Raw genomic sequence first — 11,033 nt, 5'->3', positions numbered from 1 at the left:
CTATGAAAAGAGAAATTTAGTTTGAAAAAAGAGAGAGGGGAATTCTACTGAGAAGTACAAATTGGCATTTTTCAGCTTTGGGATGCTGGGGATCTAAAGCCTGTACTGTTGGTAGAGTTTTTCAATCATAGCACTCCTGCTCCTCAACTAGCAGGAGTCACATAATTTGCTAAAGACTCCAATCTGTCATCAGAAATTAAGTCCAGCAGTTATTTTTGTTTTCATGTTTGTTTGTTGTTTTTGCTGTTGTTGTGTGGTTGTTTTTTTACTACAAAAATTGAGTTCCAATAAAAATCTTTTTCTTTCCATTTTGGAAGCAAGATTTGTATTTGCAAAGCCATGCAATGAAAAAGCTTAAAATTCATCGTAACTAGATAGACAATTTTAACACTTATTTTTAATTCAAAAGAAGACGATAATGTATGGTGATTTTGTTGTTGTTGTTTTTTTCTGTAAGTTAGTGGTGGGCTGAAGAAAAAGTATATTTTGCATGTAGAGTACAGCATCATCATTAAATAATAGGTTACTCTACTGGATTTCTACCTTATAATACAAGACGGTATCAAAAGCAGAGCACTTTTTCCTTCTAGTTGAATTTCTTTTGTTTCATTGTTAATGGTGATTCAGATAAGCTGTGGAATATTGTTATTTTACATACTTTGAATCAAGATCTTCTTTAAAGTTTTCACTTGTTGCTACAGAAAAAGCCATTTTCACTGATGTTTGTTTCATTTATGTTTTGGAAGTAGACTAGCCAAAAAAAAATCTTTTTTTTTTTTTTTTTTTTCCAGTTTGCATTTATTTCTAGGAAACGGTTCTTTTAGGAACTCTGCAACTGATCTTTAGTTGGGCTGCTAGAAATTAATATAGGTATTTTAAAGTATTTATATAGCAGGTACCCCGTTCCAGTAATAGTATCAAAGGAAACTACCTAACTACAGGTTGTTTTTCCACAATTACTTTTCCCTATTTAAAAACAAACAACAATAATAATAATAATAAAAAGGCAACAAAAAAGTGGTTAGTCTTTCAGATCTTCAAACTAATTGCATGTTAGAAGTTTGTTGAAAATGTATGCTTTTAATGGAGTTGTGTTAAAAATATTTACTGTTCAAGTTGCTTTGTTTCACCAATGACTAGTTTTAGGAGGAAATCTCCTTTGTATGCATTTATTTCAGTCTGTTTAATGCTACTTGCTTTTTCTGTTAGGGAGCTAGCTTCCACGTCCATTCATACCTTGGGTGTAGACATGTCCTAACATTCACAGGTGAAGAGACTTCCACTTTGTATTGCTCACAGATTTTTAAAATCCTCTTTCATTGTTTCCACACTATAATACAGTAAATTCAGTGCCACCTTTTTTCCTTCCTGTGCCATCCCTTTCTAAGAAGAGATGGCAACACTGGCAACTGCTTGCTGGAGCTATGTTTAAGTGGTGTGCTTGTTGGGCAATCTGCTGCTAACAAATGCAGTGTGTGCTTTTCCCCATACCTATAGACATTAGGTCTCTATTGTACCTGACAGCCAGATTTTCGCAAAACCTGTAGGAATAAAATAATCTCTGAAAACTTTGTCAAAATTAGCTTGCATTGGGACATGAAGTACTGGCAGGTAGACAGATGGACAAAGACAGCATTATTGCTTTAATTGTCATTTCCTCTCAAGGTAAAACTGAAAATAATGCAATAATGGCTGTAATTATTTCATCAGATTTAATGTACATGTAGTGGAGTATTCTGTTTCCCGCAGTGGTCAGCAGTGGATGCCACAAGAAAAATGTAAGGAGCTGAGATACAAGAATTGAAAGTATGTTTGATAATTTCTCCTTGCCACTTCCAGGAAATAGAAACCAGCATTAGAATTAGAAACCAGGTATTTTGTATGTACGTCATTCTTTTGATTTATATGTAAGAAGGTGGGAAAGAGCAAGAGAACAGTTTTTGCCTTTGTATTTTAGCTTCATTTTCTTCTTATTATTTCTCCATGAATCTTGTCCAGGTTTGACATTGCACTCTAACAATCTTTGTGTCATACTTTGGTACTATAGCTATAGTGACCTTTTTGTAATGTCCTTTTCTTACAAATAGTTTATTGGAGTGATGAAGTGAATGCTGAGAGACTTGTAATAAAAGGGGACTTCCTACTGTATTCTAACCGTAGCTGGTGATTTATGATAAAAGACTTGCTATGCTGGGGGTTCTATTTTTCTTCATTTTTACTTCATACTTTAACTTGGATGTCCTACACATTTCCCTGTAGGAGGTATCTTTTGAACCTGGATACAAGTTTCTGGCTATGTTGGCAGAGGGAGTTGTTTTACTGTCAGATGCTCACCTCTGTGTAAATGTGCAGTGTTGGATTCTGCAAAAGTCCTGAGAGCACAGTTTTTAACTGATGTTTTACACAGTCAAAAGAGCAAATCCATATCTAAGAAGAAAATTAAAAAGTATGCTGCTTGAAAGCCATACCCTAAGGTACTTGAATTCCATGTCTGTATGAGTGTTGAAAGAAAATAACAAACTATTCATATTTGTTATTTAATTTGACATATGAATGAAACAAAAAATAACACTGAAAAAATATTTTTAACATTTCACTTTTTCTCCCATCCTAAGGAATACTGAATTAAGATAGAAAACTAAGTATTTTAACGTTATGAACTTTCAGAGGTGCTAACAGCTGTTGTTGGGATATTAGTCATTTCTTACATTAAAATGTTGATAAAACATTAAGACACGCATTCAGCTACCTCCTTTCACTGTGCGGGGCAGTTCCTCCAAGAAGCATGGAGTGATGCTGTCACTTCCTTCAGAGATTTTAAATGGTGTGGATTTTGTACAGCTATAGAGTAATGATCTGTTATTCTGTTATATCTGACTGTCTTCTCTGACCATCCATCCATTATTTATAAGAATCCCTAACACCACCCCTTCCCCCCTTTCCGCCCCCCCCCCCCCTTCCCCCAATATCTGCCGCTTGCAATCTTTAAAAATAGTCTTTTTCATTTTCATTACAAATTGCATTTAGGAGACAAGCTCTGTGAAGGGTTCGGATTCTAATTAAATCATGTCCATTTTTACCAATTTGTCTTAACTACATGGGAAATATGAACTGAGATTAGTGTTGCATGAAGAGAAAAATCCATCTCTTGACTTGCTGAGCTTTCTAGGAGTTAAATTTTTCCTCACATAAATCTGGCTATTCTTGCTAAAGCTAATTATTCACTTGTCCATGGTGCTCAGATACTATGAAACAGACATGATAGACTGCAGTTACTTAATGTGGACAGGGACGGCCAAAAAATGTACACTTTTAAGTGATTCTCCAGCCAGTTATAATTTATTGCAGTACTTGCCAAAGTATGAGAGTTTCTTTCAGAGTGCCAGATAAGATGCAGCTCCTACTCCAAGATGTTATACATATGAAGGGCAGAGATATTCAGTTGGAAATGTTACAAAATCTTTTGAATGTAGGATACCAAGGACTCCTTACAGTGAAGTTTCCTGTGTGTGCCAGTATGACTTTGCTTGCCTGTGGACTGAAAGGCAGTCACCTTAAGCTCTATACTGAGACCTCTCTTAATAACTGTTTTTACAGAACAATTCCAAGGTAGTGTTGTTTTAAAGTAGCAAAATAAATTATTATGCTCAGGGGACGAGTGCAAGCTGTCAATGCATTTTAAAAGGTGTTAATACCTTCAGTGTCTGGGCCTCTATTGCTTCTGTTAGTGTAATAGATTTTCTTATCTGGTAAGTCAGTGAACTCTTCTTGCAGCACTTGATATTCATTTTACTTTGCATTGTTTTGGAAAATGTGGCAAACAGAAACAACTACTTTTTCTGTACAGCATTATCTTTCCATTTGATTTATTCTGGTTTCCTGTAATGACTTAGGTTACACCAGTAGCGTAAAGACTGGAGGAAAAAAAAAAAGTAGTCATAGTATTTCAATTAGCTTTTTTCACAGTGCAAAACCAGGCTTTTCTTTTTTTTCTCTTTGAACTGTAGATGATGATAACAATTTTTGCATTCAATAACCTTTAAATGTGTTTGATGGAATTTATGGATATTTCTTTCAGAGTTTGGGTTAACTGTTTCTGACATTACCATTGTCTAGGAGAAATAAGATCCAATGGTATGAAAATAAACTAAGGAAAGCATAATTTCAGTGAATAGCATAAAGCTGTTTGTTTATTTGTTTGTTTGTTTGTTTTCTAGGAGAGCTGTGTATTAAGCAGTATCAATGACATTACTGTAGTGTGATGGGAATTTGATGTGCTTCTAAGTGTGACTCCTCTTTAGGCAATAACCACAGCAAGCAAGGAAAGGAAAAATTCAAGTGTAGAACTTTTCATTATTCTGGGTCAAGACTCTTCTCTGTCAAGGCCTGAGGAAGCATGGAATGATTCAAGGGCATCAGCAAGGCAGTGGTCTTGGAAGGGCTTTACACACGGTTTTTTTTTTTTTTTTATCACTAGCCCTTTTTTGTGTTGTTTCTTCTTCAGAAGTCAAAGCTCAGTACATCTGCAGGTCACATTGCCAATATCCTGTTAGATTAGTATCTGTGTTAACTGATGATAGCCTCATAAGATAGCTGTTGGTACCACAATAAGCACAGCTGTGACTCATCTGTTGGGCTGTTTTCTATTGTGTTGCTGAAGAAATGTAATTAGAAAGCAGAAGACTTCATGCTAGAAGTACTGACTGAAAATTGTCACAGAACTTATGAGATAAGAGAAATACAGGACAAGAAAGAATTTTGTGCATCCTGGCAACATTATTAGAACCACACTTCAAGGGCAGAAGTGAAATTAGCCTTGTGGGGAGGGGGTGAAGACAGGTTCTAGGAGACAGAGCCTCAAAAGCTTTTTCTGGAATATTCAAAATGAAAGTGAAGCATGAGAATGCTAAAATATGTCTGCTGTAGTGCCAATGAACCTGTAAAGATGCTGCATTTCTGTTCATTATTTTTTTTTATGCTAAAGTTTGCAGCCTTTGAATGCTGTTATTCTGAACAGTAGATTTAGCAATAGGTAGTACTATCTAAATGGTAGACTATAATAGACAAGTTTTCGTTACTGAAAGTCTCTTGAAGGTAAATGTTGTGATGTAAATCTTACTGTTGCCATACTTAGCCAAATTACTGCACTAATCTGATTTCTTGACTGGTTCTTGTCACTGTTTCATGAAGAGATACTGTGCTAAAAACCCTATTAAAGGAATATTTGACTTTCCTTCTTACTGAAAGAGCAAATATAATCCAGATGGGTAAAATACTTAGCAGATTTCAGTCTAAATTTTTCCATAGGTATTTACAGTAGCTGTTACACTTGCTTTAAGAAGTCCGGTGGATGACCTCATGGAAGTGGTGGAGTGGTGCACATATCCAAGAAGGACAGATTGTTTTCAGTAGCACAAAATACTAATCCTGAGAGCAGCAAGGAAGAATTGACAAAAGGAAGACCTGGTGTTGAATTTCAGGACCAAAAATATCTTACATGTGAATTTCAGTGGATAATGCAACTGTTTCCCAAAGGGAAATGATGAAAGCCTAGTCTCATTGTAAATGAACTAAACAGGCCAATGCACTGTTAATAATAATTTCTGCATCATCTTTTGACCAATGTGCTAGTGACATGGTAAGTCTTTGATGTTTTAGACTTCTTTGATTCCAGAAAAAATTTATAATGCAAAATCTGTTTTCATTAGAAACACTAAGATTCAGGGAGCATATTAGCATATATCAGGTAGTATTAGAGAAGGCTATCTAAAAGAATGAACTTGAATGTTATGGGTTTTGCATGTAAGATATGTGCATCAATGAGCTCATGAATTATTACAGAACTTCATAATTTTTTGTCATCTTTGAATGTTTATTTGTCGGTTTACCTGTTACTTTAATTTGATTATATATCAGTTTACTTGAAAGAAGGTGGAGACCTCCTGCTGTTATTAGAGTGATTTGGTTGGGTTTTAGGATGCTGGATCTTTTAAAAGAAACGTGCCTAAATTTTGTTTTTAAAATAGTTAGCAGATATAGGAGGGAGGTAAATCATTGCAGTATTCTGTATGCACTTGCTGAATTTCTTACTTACGGATTTTCCTAGGGTCTTTTATCTTTAGCTGATGAAATTTCCAGTTGCTTTGAGAATTCAATGAGTTAAGCATGGATCTGGTACCAGTGACACAGAAGAAAAGAATAAAAGAAAAGAATTCTGCAAAGAATTCATGCATGAGTACTTCAATTTTTTATTATTATTATTGATGAATGGTATAGGATCAAAGGAAAGCAATTCAATTTGGTCTGTTTAGGTCCTGGAAGTAGTTTGTGAGTGTTTGTTGTATGTCCCTGTGGTAGCTGTTTCAAAAACCTCCTTATTTTGCAATTCTTGTGTCTACTTTAAGTTGAGAATACTTTTACTGTGTGTGATGTATAGAAAACATTAGGAGCTCATTCTGTGAATCTGAGTCAACAGAAGACAATGATGGCAAATGTATAACCATAATTTAGAGAACAAAAGATGATATGTCTAAGGTATGAAGATACAATATTGCTGTTCCTACGTAAATTATTTGAATCAGAAGCCCTTACTCTTATTTGAATTTGCATTTGTGAAAGACTACTTTAGAAAGGCAAGGAGGGATACAAATGACGTTTAAATTCTGTTTATTCAAATAAGCAGGCCAGAGAACATAAGTGATGTTAGGATTGCTGGAGGTATGATTATGTGTGGGTTTTACTATTTAAAAGAAGCATATGTTTCTACAATTCATGGTGCAAATGCAAGGCTTGTTTGTTTGTTTCTAGTAGTTATTTTTCTTATAGGCAAAGACTGTGCATAAATTAGGATCAAAAACTGATGTGTAAAATGCATCATCTCCACGTACTGGATGTAGAAGTGTTGAATTCTTTTAATGAAAAAAAAGTATCAGTGTCTCTGGAATATATGACAGATCATCTTGAATTTTGTAACTACTTCCCTGATGGAAATTTCACCTGCACAGAGAAAACAAATCATTAGGGCTTTGGGGAAGAGGATTCTAATTGCCAAATACCATTAAAAAGAGAAGTATCATAGTCTTTCTTGTTTTAGAAGAGACAAAGAATATGTTAGCTAAATTATTAATATAAGGTGTTTGTGTTTTACAAAGAAACAGTAGTTAGATTTGGATAGCTAAGAATATTTGTTCTTTCCTTTTTAGCTTCCTCAAAGTCAAATGAAATTTGGAGAAATGTTCAAATTAAGCCTTGATTTTTTTATTACTGTTTTTCCAGCTTTTAGTTTTGTTTTGTTTTTGTTTTTAACAATCTAGGCAAGGTTACAAAATTAGTTATCCAGAAGATTAAATTTATTAAATAATGTTTGTTTCATTTGGGTCTGTACAAGGTCTAATGAACATTGATTCTGTAGCTTTTGCTTTTAAGCTGTTATACATGATTTTTCATACATTCAATGGAGGGTAGCTGCTGTAGTGTTTATATTACTATTAGAAACAGACATTTTTTGACCTAGTACAAAATCAAATATTTAAGCTGTTGTCATTCTGTACATTGTGGATTTTTTTTTTTTTTGACTGCAACTATATTTGTAAATAAAAAAGGTGGGCACTCATTCCCCACCCTTGAGGGTAAGTGCTATGAAACAACTCAGTTCTGTAAAGCCAAATGCTCCACAACAGCATGGCCTTTTCCGTAGTTCCAGTTGGACATGTTTCTTGGTCTCTGCTTTGAACAGTCCCCAGTTGCTGTGCTCCTTGACATAAGTGCTGGTGAACAATTAGGCAGTATAAATGGCTGTGGGAAAGTGTTTGTGGTAGTGGGACCTGCTCTTTGTAGTTCTTTTGTAGGAATGGATGGGCTTCTAAAGTGTTTGTCATTAGATTTAGGGAAGGGAGAAGTTAAGCAGCTGGAATCACTCTGCGCAGTGTGGTGGTGCAGCCATGCTGGAGTCTCTGGTCTGGTACTGAGCAGAAGAACATGCTGAAACTATGGCATAGCAGCAGAAAATCAGTGCACTTTGTGGTGAGCTGTTGCTGATTTAGAAAAAATGGATCTACTGGAGGTAAGAATAGATGTATGTTTTTTAATGACTACAGTGTTCAGTTCTTCATTCCCAATTTTAATTCATATCTCTTAATTACAATTATTTCTTGTGCATTGTTTTCCGTGCTCACCCACTGAACAGTTATAATGAAGAACAATCCAGAAGAAACAAACCAAACACGTGAGAATAAGTAGCTTGAGTAATCCTTTCCTTCGTTGCCTAGGACAAGGGAACAAGGAAGGTCAAACAACACCATTCTCTGCGTGGAGCTCTTGTGAGCTTGTATGGCTGTGCTCCCTGGCTAGGAAAACGGTCTTTGCAACTCTGATTTGAAGACTGTATGACTGGCAGGAGAACGTGGAATTAGAGTAAGGATAACAATATCAAAAGAATTCAGTTGGTATTCTGTTTTTGGTTTGTTTTAATATTATTTTGGAGGGATAAACAGAGAAGTTGCCATTTTGGGGCTCACAGGAGTGTTACAGTCATCTGCAAAAAGCATTTCTATTTCCTTTCCCTAAATTGACTGTAAAAAGCTCCTCTAAGATCCCATAGGACCTATGCAATGTATTATAAATTGCTTGACTAAAGTAAGTGTACACTATTCATGTATTACTGCTGCCTTAGGCTATTTCTATTAAAACATCATGTGATCACTGTACCATATTGCCATTCCTTAATTTTTATTAATAAATAAGCATAGATATGCAGTTATTTGCATAGTTTTTGGTATTCTCTTCTCATTTTGATTTTAGAATAATTGAGCAAACAGAAATTAATACATTGTGTGAAGGGTAAAGCAAAGGGAGGAATACAGAGTTGCTCGATATTGCTCAATAGTAAATTATGCAGGAAAATAAACAAGGCACTACTAATTTCAGCAGCTGAAATCAAGGACTGTATTTTCTCTAGTTAGAGTAAATGGATAGGATGTCAACAAACATGGACATAACCATTGTGTTTTTTATTATTATTATTATTTTTTTTTTTTTCCATTCAGTGTTTATGTTCAGTCTTCTCTCACCCTTACTTGCACTGCATGGTACCTTTCTGTGCTCATTTCAACTGTATTTCTTGCAGATTAAGATACTGCTGAAGGGTTGCAAAGGTAGCAAAACACAGCTTTCAGTTGTTAATGACAATTGATGCTTTTGTTTGTTTGTTTTCTCCTGTCCTGTATGGCTTTTAAGTCTTCATCTCTTACAGTGGTCGGGTATCTTCTTGAAGTTTATATTTCCGTTGAGGATGACGTCTTTATTTTCCATAGTGATATTTTATCACCACTAGACAAGATAGCCATTTAATAATATGTGAGCCCTCTAACGAAAGGCTGTGTGCAGAGTACATTTTTAGAGCAGCATGTGATAGAGTAACTGCTAATAAAAGAACCTTGTACCTAGATCAAAAAAAAACCATGTTGGAGCTCTCATATGAAAGAGGTTAATGGATTCCAAGGAAGAAATGAACTGAAGTGTGTTGTCATTCAATCGTACTAAGGTTTGATTTCTTTTATCAGACTGAGTAATGACTGTAGGCACTTGCCCTTTCCATATCATTATAATTTGCAATAAAATTAAATGCTGAGGACTTTCCACATTAGCTGAGGAATAGTAGTTGACCATTTTCTTGCAGATTCATGGCCTGGTCTCTCTGTGCTTATTTCAGAATAAAGTGAAGAAATAAAATAAATAAATAATAATAATAAAAAAAAAAGGTTGGGTTTATCTGTTTTGGAAGACATCAGGTAAACGATCATGTACTCGTCATCTTTTATAACTCTCTCTGCATGCATCTGAAAAAAAATGAAGTACTCATATACATTTCTTTGAGGGATGAGTATGTAGGAAGCAACCTGTACCTGCATCCTAAAAATATACAATGTAATTTACGTAGAGTAAAAAATAATAAGAAGGAATCCACCTTCTTCCTAAACCAACTTTTTTTTTTTTTTTTTTTCCTAATAGAAGGCAGTCACCTGTGTCATTCTTTAAGATTTTCTTAATTATTTTTGGAATTCTCAGGGTTTGATTGGCAAAACAGTTTTGAATTATGTGCACTGATATTTTAATGACATCACAATAGTTCTGAAATCCCCAAAGAAGGGAGATGAGGCATAAAATGAAGAAAAACCCCTGAATATCCCAAACTAACTTAATGCATTTGTTTGTTTGTCAGTTATAGAAAGCCTTCTTTTAGGTTTGATGTTAATCAATGTGTAGATTAAATGGATTAAAATTGAATTGCTCATAGAAAAGCATAAGCTTCTGCAAACATTGTAAGAAATACATACTATTGCTGAAAAGCACTATATCCAAACAATATTAATTTAAAAAATAAAAATGCAGCTCCACCACAGATCATCTGTTTCTAAGGTGTAAGTTTGTTACTTTGACAGGATATTAGGCTATTGTCCACATGAATAGGTACTTAAATTCTTGTGTAATGATATATGCAATATTGCTTAGTTGTACATATTATACATGTATATTCTTTCTCTGAAGATAAAGATAACACATACATCAGGTTTACTTACTATTCCTTTCTTGTATTGTAAAAAAAAAAAAAAAAAGTGGTTGCCTTTTCAGAAAAGCTGTCTCTTTATATTTTCTAGTTGATGCATTGAAATACAATGCTCATGTCAGATTGTATCAGTCCTACAAGAGAAGTGAGTAATGCACCTTCAAGAAAGGAAGCAATTAGATGCCCTTTTTTCAATAGCTAATTTTCGTTTTATAGTTACAGTCTGATAGCAGTGTGTATGTATACTAGAACAAGGCAGGAAAGCAGCTGTAAGCAAAATGCTAACAAGAAAGCAGACACAGACATCATCCCTTGATTAGTAAAAGGACAGATGATGGTGGGTTTTTTGTTTTGTTTTGTTGCCTTGCATAGTGGAACTTCTCAATTGTCTGTGATTCTATGTGCATGAGTTATTTCACTTATGAACTGAGAAAACGAAGCTTAAGAACAGACAGTGTTAAGGAAATTT

Source organism: Netta rufina, assembly GCF_964035555.1.
Source record: "Netta rufina genome assembly, chromosome: 12".
NCBI lineage: Eukaryota > Metazoa > Chordata > Aves > Anseriformes > Anatidae > Netta > Netta rufina.
This window is presented reverse-complemented; position numbering follows the sequence as displayed.